Genomic DNA, 12,048 nt, shown 5'->3' with positions numbered 1-12,048 from the left:
ACACTATTTAATCCAACAACTTTTTGAGTAGACCCAAAAGTCCTACACGTTTCTCTCTCTCTCTCTCTCTCTCTCTCTCTCTCTCTCTCCTTTTTGTCTCATTCTTTACATTTTCCTCTCTCTGCGTTTTCTTTTCCTTCTCTTTGTCATGTCTGACAACCGGTGATCACACCTTCCTTATTCTCTTTCTCTTTCTAATATATAGTCATTGGTGACCGACGATCACAATTGATTGGGGTTTATCAGCAACCACCAACCACCAACATTAACTCGTGACTTCATTCTCACCGACGATGAAGAAAATGAGATCTACATCAAATTTGAGTAGATCTACATGAGATCCGACTAAATCTAAATAAAAAATAGTTGCAGGAGTACAATATTCTTTCTATATCTATTTTTTTCTTCAATTTCTCAATTTTTCTACATTTTCTCTGTTACACAAGTCTATTTTTCTATTTTAATGGAGAAAATTTTCAAATTCTGAATAAGTTGTTTTTAAGTTTTAGTTATAAGCGGTGAAAACTGTACAATTTTACAATTTCAGCTTTTTTGGTGTTGAAATGAATGAAGCTTTAAAACTGCAAAATTTTGCAGTTTCATAATATTCTTTAGAACTGTAAATTTTATAGTTTCATAACATGTTTTTCAGCTTAATAGAATAATGCTTTGAAACTGTAACATTTTACAGTTTCAAAGCTTACTTTTCAGTTTGATCAATATTACAGATTATTTGCTTAAACCCTACAAAAATTGAAAAATAATATACACTTTTTCTCATTGTTGTTTGTTGTTGTTATGTGTTTTAACTATAATTTCTCAATTTATTCTTCTTCTTTTTTTCGAAAATATTCTGAATATTCTAGTGAATCTCTGATGATGTTCTTGACATTTTCCAGTAATGTTCAGAATACTTCAGCGAACTTCCAGTGATGTTCCGGCAACTTTTCAATGATGTTGAATATTCCGGCGAGTCTTCGGTGAGTTTGACGGAAGTCGTTGGATGTATTAGCATTTTTAAAGTTATATAAAAAAAAAAATTTTAAAAAGAATTTTTGGTAACAATTAAAAATATATAAAACTAATTGGTGCAAATATTTTATTTTGGGATTAAATAGAATTTAAATTTTCTGTATGAGACTTATTAATAAATGCCCTTAGAACAATACTCTAGAACCATCGTATTTATGTCATTTGAGCCTACCAAGCCCACCTGTTTCACGTGTTTACCTGTTGTCCTATTCTTTCCCTTTTAATCATTTACAAAATTCTTTATCATGCACTAAAAAAATGACTATAATATAAATACATAAATTGATTCTAAAATCAGATACATAACATATATATAGATAAAAAAAGTTTTTTTTTTTTAATGAATCTCATAATAAATCTTAAAAAATCGTATCCATGTCTATGTATATTATGATCAGTTTCTATAATCATTTTTTTTTTTTTTTTTTTGTAGCAAAACAATATAAGAATGACTCATCTCCATACTATTATATTTTATACTCCTCTGGATTTCATTTTGTGAGTCCACTCTGTGTCCATAACGATGATACAAATCACTCATCTCATTTCATCGAATATCAATTAATAGATGAACAAATCACATTTTGTTTTATATAATGGTCTATTTAAGTTTAAACTCATAGTTTCCGTTTATTAAAAACAAAACAAAAGAAAACAAAAATTGTTCATGCGTCTAGTCATATCCAATAAAATTAATTTTTTACACGATTCATCTTTATTGTTGATTTTAGAAGATGAATAGTTCAAATTTTCATAGCGGACCTAACATAAGGCTCACCAAATATAATATGGAAGGGTATAAAAGATAGTGGTATTGAAAGGAATCATTGCCTCTTCAAGGATGTTTAATTTGAAAGTAAAAAGTTTAAATTAACCCATATTATTATGTATGAATATTCTATATTAATTTTTTTTATTTGTACATCATTCTTCAAAAAAATATCATCCGTCGATGATTAGTTCTATTTAAAGCCTTAGACTTCACAAGAATGTCACAAGCACTTAACACCCAAAAATCTCTCCTCCTCTCTTTCTTCTCTCCAACAATGGTGACCTTAAAGGCCTCTTACATGGTGAAACCAACCAAGGAAACACCAACTGGGCTCATGTATTTATCAGAATTTGATCACTTGATTTCCATAATTCATGCACCTACTGTTTACTTCTATCAACCCTCTGGTGAGTTGACTCTAAATTCAGTAATACATACTCTAAAAGACTCTTTAAGCAAAGCACTCGTCATATTCTACCCTCTTGCTGGACGCCTCCAATGGATTGCTAGGGGTCGCTGTAGACGTCCCTGAACGTCCCGGGAGGGAAATCCCCCCCGTTTTGTTCATTGGGTTCACTACAGTTCAGGACTCAATGTCACGGTCCTGTATCTAATCTCGCAGAGTGCAATGCAAGACCGATGAATCATCAAAGAGTCCAAATCTGGCAAATCGTTTTTGAAAACAGATTTTTTTGAAAGAAGTGCCAAACATGGACTGCTTTGCCAGATACAGAGTCGCCACCTAAATGTTTTGTTTTGGGAAATTTAGGAAACCCTGACTCGTTGCCTAAGGCCACGTGTCCGTCATCACCAAAGTTGCCTCGGCTCGGGAACTTGGGTACGATTGGGGAAGGTCACTTCGTGAGCACCCCCGCTCGCCCGATCAAAGATCGGCCTTTACTAACCATGATATCGGGTTTTGAAAACATTATGCGTTCTTATTCCGGTTATTAGCCTAGATTTACTATGTGATGCACACAGCATACAAGTATAAACTAGGTCGCCTGAATTGGAACGAAACATCTCATGTTTGTTTTAAAAAATGGTTTGCTACTCGCAAGCAGGCTAGAATGTGGATTTGCCACCCTCAGGTAGGCTTAGAAAACAAGGTGATTTGTCACTATCTAGTGGGCTTAAAACTCACAATTGATGAATTGTTCCAATCCAAATAACCCAACCTTCAACCACAGGCACTCAGGCAGTTATATCATATAAGCACTTAGCCTCATGGTAAGCATGCTATCATGGCAGTCACTCACACACATGCAAGGATGCTAAAGCATAAAACTTACCGAGTACTCCAAGCCAAAACAGAAGCTATGTTAGAAATCCATGCATCATCCTAACTATACAGAAATGTCTAATGCAACACATGCAAAAATGCAACTAAGATAGGCTCGGCTATTCTAAAGATAGCATATGAAATGCTACAACTAACAAGTATTCAACTCGAAATTGAAATACAAATGCAGTTAGTATGATGCGCCGAGCCCGGTGCATGCAAGACAGATGAATTAATGCAAACATGCTATCATACTGTATGCTAATTGAAACATGCCCTAATCTAACCATCATAAGCAGGTAAATAAAAGGGAGAAAGACGTGGGGTTGGAAGACATACATCACACGTACGCACACTTATTACAATTGCGCCCTCGCTCGGAGGGTCCGAAAGAATAATACAGTCCGAATGAATAATACAGTCCGAATAAATAATTAAATATTACAAAATCCTAATTAATTAACAAATTAACTAGGAAAGCGATAAATCAACATGCAAGCCTATGGGCTGCCTCAGCTCTGTTCTGAATGATGGGAGATGCATGCTTGAGTTGTCTGGTGCCGAAATCCATTGCGATGTCCCGATTCGCCTCTGTTTGCAATTGTTTTCGAAATGTTGTGTAAGGCTTTGGAAAGCTGCTAATTTCTGATTTGCTGCAACAAAGAGCAACAAAAGGGCATGGCAAAGTATTTCACATATGTATGCATGACTACTCTTCAAGGAGTGTAGTCCTCGATCCTCGTGCCACCAATCACGCATATCGATGCATGATGACCGAGGAGTCGAATTGCACGACTCAATATGAAATGAATGCACATGAAAGCACAACAAGACCTAAACTCCATCTTGGGTAATCCAGAGTGTCGGCGACAGGGAATTGAGACACGTTCCGTCACTCGGAGTACGAAACGTACCTCGTTTCCCGTGCTTGGGCTAACTCCTATCCCAAACACGATGCAAATGAGATGGCATACACAATGCGGCTAACATACAACCTAGCATACACAATGCTATGAAATGGCATACACAATGCTTGATGTAACATGGCGTACACAATGCTCTAACATGCAACCTAGCATACACAATGCTATGAAATGGCATACACAATGCATAATGGACTTACACCAACATGAGTGGACCTCAGCCACACTCACATCAGTGGCCATAAGATGAAAATGAGACAACCGAAATGTGTGCACACATGCACGCAAACCGAGGACTAAACCTACGACATAAAATACCACTCTACCAAAGCATGGCAAGGATGAAGCATGGCATTCAAACATGTAATTTTCAGCACTGAAACATAATGCTAAATGGTCCCGAATCATCCAAACATGGCACCCGATGCATGGAGTAAGCCCCGAAACTCAAAACTAGACACATGTATTGACTTGTAGCTATACAAAGCATGCATTATTTGACCATGAAGCACAAAGACAAAGCCAGGGCAGTCCCAAAACATGAACATTTCTAGTTCAAAGCATGACCAAAAGATGCAAGCATGATGGACTAAAATAGCATGCAACTTTGACTAGCAAACATGGTTTACATGGCATGCATATGAAGCATATGAAATCTCACCAAACCAGCAAAAATCAGTGAATAAAACATGCCAAAATATGTCCAAATAATCACTGAAATGCAGCCAACATACACAAAAATGAGGGGCTTCTTTGGAAGGGCATACAAGGGGTAATTAAGCACATGCATCAAGAACACTTAGCATGGCACAACCAACTCTGGAAATCAAATATAACAGCCCTAAAACTCACCAAATTGATCCTAAAATTGGTCTAGGGAACATGCAAAGAAAGGCCTCTTTGAAGGGCCTTGAATGTGATTGGTCTACACATGCAACATAGACCTAAAATATGGCAAAATGGGCCTCAGAAAGAGTCAAGGCTGACCTCAAAACCCTCAGAATGAGGCCTGGAAAGTGACTTCGATGCATGCAAAATAGGGTCCCTTTGGAAGGCCTAAAAGATCCCCAAACAAGACAAGGAGAGAGGGGGTCACCCCCCTCTAATTTTGGCCCTCAAAAATGTATCTAAGCCACTGAAAATCCACTGAATTTCAGTGGCGAAGAGGCCAACCCATGGCCAATGCAAGTGCTCTAATGCATGGCCCTAATCATGAAGGAATGAAGCATGCATAGGGGAGGATGACCCCAAACAGAGAATAGACCTTAATCAAACATAAAGATGATATCAAAACAAGATTTGTTTCAGTTTAGGTCGAGGTCAAAAATGGCTCACAAATAAGGCTAATGTATCATGCAAAAACAACCCTAAAAGAGGGATAGAACAAACAGGGCAGCAAAAGGGCTCAAACTGCAAAGAGCCCTTCAACAAAGTTGAAGAGGGGCTCAAAAAAAGATACTTTACAGTTTATGGTAAATCTCGAATATGCTCACAAGTAAGCCTAAAATATGATGCAAAAATAGCCCTAAAAAGGAGATAAAGGGAAAGGGGTAGTAGATGGCCTCAAACAGTGAAGAGCCCTTCAACAAAGTTGAAGAGGGGCTCAAAATAAGGTACTTCACAGTTTGGATCAAAGCCCAGAAATGCTCAGAAATAGAGATAATATATCATGCAAAATAATCCCCAATAGAGGGATAAAGCACAAAGGGGGAGTAGAAGACTTCAAATAGAGAAAAATCCTTAATCAAACATGAAGATGAGCTCAAGATAAGACTTTTTTTAGTTCAGGCCGAAGCCCAAAAATGTAAGAAAAAAGGGCTAAGATATTGAACAAAATAGTGCAAAAATTGAGAGAATAGGAGCTTACCCTTGTAGCCTAACTTTCCAGCAGCCTTTGGTCCAAGGAAATGAGCTTTCAACCTCTGCAAATGACTTCCAAGGGGCTGGAATGGATGATGGTGGTGTGGTGCTATGGGTTGTAGTATAAATGGACCAAGGAAGTTAGGGTTTTGAAGCTTGAAATGGTAGCAATGGAGGGAGAGGTGTATAAGCCTTGGTCAAAAAATGTCTAACCTCTTGCAAAATGAGGTGGGGGGTTGGTTATATAGAGGGAGAGAAGTAAGGCTTCTTGGAGAAGCCAAGAGATGGGTCAAAGCTTCTCAAAGAAGCTTTAACCAAAAAGGTCAAGCTTCTTAGACCAAAATGGTCAAGCTTCTCTAAGAAGTTAAGCAAGGGGGGCAAAACCAATTAAAAAGGATCAAAAGGAGGCTCAAAATCTCAGACAGTGGGTCAAGTGCTTCACAGCTGGCACAGTTGTGTTACACTTGAGAAGAGCAAAAAGCAGAAAGCTGGCCGACCAGCTAAGGTGGCCGGTCGGCCGGCCACTCCCTATGGTCGGCCGACCAGGGGTCAAAAGGGTCAAGAAAAATTGCTGGTCGGCCTACCCAGAAAGGTGGCCTCCCAGATGAGTAGAACGCAGCCCGGTGGTGAAAAACCAGAAAATGTGGCTCAAAAGTGAGAAAAACTAGCTTTTTATCAGAAAAATCGGCTTTTGGAGAGAGAAAATGAGAAAACTGGATTTTCAGGGAAAGAGGTGGCCGACCACCATCCTACCACCTCCCTAACAGTGAAAATAGGGTCTCTACCAAAAACGGACCAAAACGGATGCAAAATGAAGGTTCGGGGGCCAAAACGCGCGGTTCAAGGCCCCGAAAACAGGCTGTTAGGCACCGGAAGTGGCGTATGACCACGAAGGTGGTCTCCCGGGCCACAGTGTCCCTCTAAAGGGAGGAAATAAGATGTGTGCCAAAAACCGGAGTAAACGGAGGTAGTTAAGCGGTCCCGAACCGAGGCACACGGCCGACAACTCTGAAAACCGGAAACCGCTCCAAACGGGAAAAATGGCCTACGACTACGAAGCGTAGCCTACGACCACTGAGAGATGGTCTACGAGACCTCTCCCTCCCTTCGGGAAGAGAAAACAGAGAAAACAGGACCCGATTCGCAAACCGAGGTAAAGCACAAAAGAGCCCCAAAGTCCGGAGGCAAGACTCGTAGCTGAGACTCCGTAACCTCAGAACGAGCACAATATGCAACATCACCGAGCGCTCAATTGGTGACGTCTGAGTCTTAAGGTCGGTCAAAAATGGGGTGTCTGCAGTCGCCTTCAAGTAAACAATCTTTTCTATTTTTTTTAATTAATATCTTGTTCTTTTATTTTTGTTAATTATTATAGGAGTAATTATATTTAAGGTCCTCAAAGTATGAGTATTGTGTCATTTTAATTACTGATAGTTAAAAGTATTTCAATTAATCTCCAATAAAAAAACGTGTTTCAAGTTGGCCTTCCAATCTAACTTAATAGACGCATTGGGAAATCAAATTAAAATATTTTTTAATGGTATAGATTTGGAAACCTTCCGCCAAAGGAATATTTTATACACAGTAGACAAGGAATCCATTCAATGAAATACCATTTTTATTCTTTGGCACAACTCGATGAATTTAGTAGATCCTTTTATGAGGCCCATTATTTGTAAGCTTAGATCGAACTTATCCAACTTTTATAGTGTGATGGTTGGTTGTTCACGGACTAGCTATACTTACTTTTTTTGGATCAATATTAGTAATGCAGCTCATCAAATGATATAATTAATTTGTATTATAGAGCTACGAACACAATCAAACCCAATCAAAGAAAATGTTGAATTGAATTGTACTGGTCTTTATTGGGGTGTTCTAAGCCTATATATCATGAATTGAACTAATTGCTTTCTTTTCAAGTTTTTTTTTTTAAGAGAAAGAAAGAAAATAGTATACATTGGGGATCATATTGAAATATTTTCAAAAAGTATTTTAATTTGGTCCTCTAATGCGTCTATTAACAAAGTTAGATTGAGGAACTAAATTGAAACACTTTTTATATATTATGGATCAAATTGACATAATTTAAATATATTGAGGACCAAATTGAAACATTTTATATATTGGGAATTAAAATTGACACAATTTAAATATTGTGGGACCAAAACGACAAAAGACTTGTACTTTCAGAAACCAAAATATAATTAACCTATTGTTATAAGGGCAAATTATACCAATAATCCCAACATTTTGCCACTTATGTTATTTTGGTTCCTACACTCTCAATTGACTCAATTTTAATCCTTAGTTTTGGATTTTGCATTAATTTCACCCAATAAATAACACCATTAAGGTTTTTGATAAAAAATTATCACTAAGTTAGTTGACATTAAGTTACTAAATTAATCAATGAAACATACCACTCATTTGTCATAAAAATAAATGTTAACAATTGAAATCAATTAAAGCAATTTGAGACAAAATAAAAAAATTTCAAGTTAAAATTGAACAAATTAATATTATAAGGATTAAAATGACACTAGTCACTCAAGATTTAGGGGATAACTATTAACGATGTGATTTACCCTTGTTATAATATTTACTCTAATAGAACTTCTTGCAATATTTTCAACAAGATCAACTGCAACTCCATGGGTGCCCAGTTCCTCGAAGCTGAATCCGAAGCCAAAATTGATGATTTTGGGGACTTATGTCCGAGTTCAAAGACTAGAGCACTCATACCATCAGTGGACTATGACAGACCAATTCATGAACTGCCAATGCTTTTGGTTCAAGTAACCAAGTTTAGCTGTGGTGGATTTAGTCTTGGCTTGAGTGTATCACATATCCTAGTTGGTAAAATAGTACTAAAATTCGTGAATTCAGGATTACTCTCTCTCTCTCTCTAACGTTCTCTCTCTCTCTCTAAACCTCCACCCCCGGGCCTCACTTTTGGCCGGTCGACCGCCGCCTTTGGCTATGGCGGTCGGCTGGCCCAACTCTCTTTCGTGTTTGTGTGCTGGTTTCTGCTTTCAATAAACTTGATTCCCACAATTTCTTCCCACTTTGGTGTCCTTTTTTTGTGTCTTCAGGGGGGCTTCGGCTTGTTTTTTTTTTGTTGTCTGTTTCTGTGTCCACTTTGGGGTTTAAGGGACAGAACAGAGAAGAAGGAGGTTGGGTTTGGACCGGTATAGAGGTTGGCCAGATCTGGATGGATCTTCATTCGGGCGCTCTTTTGTGAGTGGGAGTTTGAGGGATGAGCTTGGTTTCGGATCTATGGAGTTGCTTCGGTGCTTTGTTTGGAGGGAACATGGGTGTTGTAGTTGATCTAGATTTGTCTAAGATTTCATTCGAGCGCTCCTTTTCGAGTGGGAGTTTGAGGGGTGAGCTTCATCCAGATGTATGGTTTTGTCTCGGCGGTTGTTCGATGTTTTGGGCTGTCAACACCGAGGCTATTGCATTGGGCGTGTTCAGAGTTTGGAGCTGGAAAGCTGTGCCCGATCATGGAAGTGGAGATGGCAGTGGGTCTTGTTGTCATGAGTGTTGATCGGCCTTGGGTGTATTCAAAGTGCTCGGAGTTTTGAATCAGTATAGAAGTTCAGACCGTGGAAGTGGGTTTTGGCTGTGTTCAGATGGGTGGCTATGAAGTTTTTCGGCCAGAGAAACTCCTCGGTAGGAGCAGAGAAGTGTGCAGCAGGTAGGTAATCAAGCTGGTAGCTATGGTGATCAAGCTGGTAGGAGCGTGCAACAGCAGGAGTTTTGAAAAGCTTTAGCAGTAGTAGCAGGTGGCTATGGAGTGGGTGTAGCAGGTTTTCAGTGGGGGTAGCTATGGTGATCAAGCTGTGTTCAGTGGGTGTAGCAGGTTTTCCAGCCATGGAGATGTTGGCTATGGAGTCTTTTGGCCAGAGGAGCGTGCAGCAGATAGGTGAAAAGATGTTACAGTAGGAGCAGGTGGGCGTTGGACGTTGTCAGGTGGGCGTTGGGAGTTGAAGTAGGTGAAAAGTTTAGATTCAAAAATTAGCTACTGGGCGGTAAAGATTTAGTTTTATGAATAGCAAGTGGGAGTTAAAATAGCAGAGGCATAGTGATTAAAAATTTTCAGGAGCTGTAGCAATAGCATAGGCGTTCGGGAGTTGCAGCATTAGCAGAGGCATGGTGATTAAAATATTGGGTTGTTGATATTGATGATTTAAAATCATGAGGCTTGCAGTTTAGGTGATTTAAATATTGGGTTGATTTTGGGTTGATTAGAGGATTTGCAGGAGCTGTTTGGGGGGTTTGGTGGGTTGATTTTGTGGGGTTTCATGTACTTTATTTTCTAGTTAAGTCCTTCTTAACTTTTTATTTAAAATTCGAGAGGCCAAGGGGTTGGTTGTATGGATGCGAGTAGCAGTAGTAGGGGTATTTTTGTACTTCCGAATCTCTCTCGATGCATGTCATCTTCCTGTACCTTTAATTTCATACTGTTAATGAAATTTTTCTTTGCTGATCAAAAAAAAAACATATCCTAGTTGGTGGTGAATGTGCAGGTCACTTCATCTCCGAGTGGACCAGAATCGCTCGCGGCAAAAAACCAGAGAACTTTCCATTTCTTGATCGAACAATCTTACAACTTGAGGATCCTTTGCCAAAAACAAGCTTTGATGTCTCGGATTTCAACCCACCACCGCTCTTAATAGGCCATTCGAACAACACAGAGGAGCGAAACAAGAAGACCGTCATGGCTATGCTAAAGCTAAGCAAAGAACAAATCAACAAGTAGAAGAACAAGGCTAATGAGTATCGAAATAGCGAGACCAGTACTAACCGCGCCTTTACAAGGTATGAGAGTGTTACTGCTCATATGTGGAGGTGTGCATGCAAGGCACGTCAACATGAAAGTGAGCAGCTGACTAACTTTCGTATCGTTGTGAATTTTCGTAGCCGTTTGCAACCTCCATTGCCTAAGTGGTATTTCGGTTGCGCTGTCTTGCCAGTAGTAGCAACCACTACCTCGGGGGACATTGTGTTGAAACCATTAAGTTATACCGCAGAGAAGTTAAGAGAAGTTATAGAGAATATGACAAATGAGTACATAAGGTCATGTTTTGTTTTTCTGAAAAATGAACCAGATTTATCTAAGTTTGGATACTTTCATATTGTTGGAAGTAGTCAAGGAGCCTTCTATGGGAATCCAAATATAACCATCGGTGATTGGACTCGACTACCTTTATATGGGGTGGATTTTGGGTGGGGAAAGGAAATTTATATGGTACCCGGAGCAATTGGACATGATGGGAAGGCATTCATCCTCCCGGGTCGTGATGAAGATGGTTCTTTTCTTTTCCCATTGCGGTTGCAAGAAGCACATGGATGCCTTCAAAAAATTCTTTTACATCGATATCTAATGCCATGTTAACGATATCTATTGTCTTCAAAAAGTTATTTTCTTATTCCATTTGTAGTATTTTATCCTAAATATTTATTTCTTGAAGACAGTCATTGCTTGTATTGAAATGAAAATAATTTATGAATAATCTTTTGAGTGCACATCTGGTGATGGCAAGCATTTTGCCACAAATCTTTATCTTTGGTTTGGTTCTCAGGATTTGTTCTAAGTTTTGGAAAAAAAAAAAAAGAATAATTAATTTTATGAAAAAATAATAAATAAAAGAACACATCATTTTTTGAGGGCAAAAGTAATTTTAAAAATAAAAAAATAATATTTTTTTAATATTTATTTTTATAAAATAATTTTTTTATTTTTTTTTAAATTTAAAAAAAAAATGATTCTAAAATTAAAAATGCCACCCCCGAGAATTGCTCAAGGATATCGGAGCAACGTTTGTTACTGCGGCAATATAAAGTAGCTAAATAGTAAGATTACTGGGATATTGCTGATACTCTTATCACTTTGTTTGAAACAAGTCATTTTAATAAATTTTTTAGTTAAAATATGAAGTAAAAAATTAGTATGTTTGGGATATTTTTTAAATTTGTATGAAAAAACATGGAGAAAGTAAAATAAAAACAGAATGCTTGATTTTTTTTTATATAGCTTGTTGATTTTATAGTAGTTTTAATTACATTTTGACTTCTAAATTAAAATTCACACTTTTCAAACGATGTAGTGATGTTCAAAGTTCACTTGAGTAAAGTTGTTAAACGAATTAAATTATTCATGCTTGACTTATGTC

The 12,048-nt window shown here is 38.0% G+C and overlaps 1 pseudogene; it reads left to right on the top strand.

Annotated features, from left to right (window-relative positions):
* The first annotated feature begins 2,047 nt into the window (after positions 1 to 2,047).
* On the top strand, positions 2,048 to 11,259 carry LOC145823720 (spermidine hydroxycinnamoyl transferase-like; annotated as a pseudogene).
* The last annotated feature ends 789 nt before the right edge of the window (positions 11,260 to 12,048 follow it).

Source organism: Camellia sinensis, chromosome 4, assembly GCF_055761805.1.
Source record: "Camellia sinensis isolate YWXY chromosome 4, ASM5576180v1, whole genome shotgun sequence".
Taxonomy (NCBI): Eukaryota; Viridiplantae; Streptophyta; class Magnoliopsida; order Ericales; family Theaceae; genus Camellia; species Camellia sinensis.
Note: the sequence above shows the minus strand (reverse complement) of the source record. Positions and strands in the feature narration are given on the sequence as shown.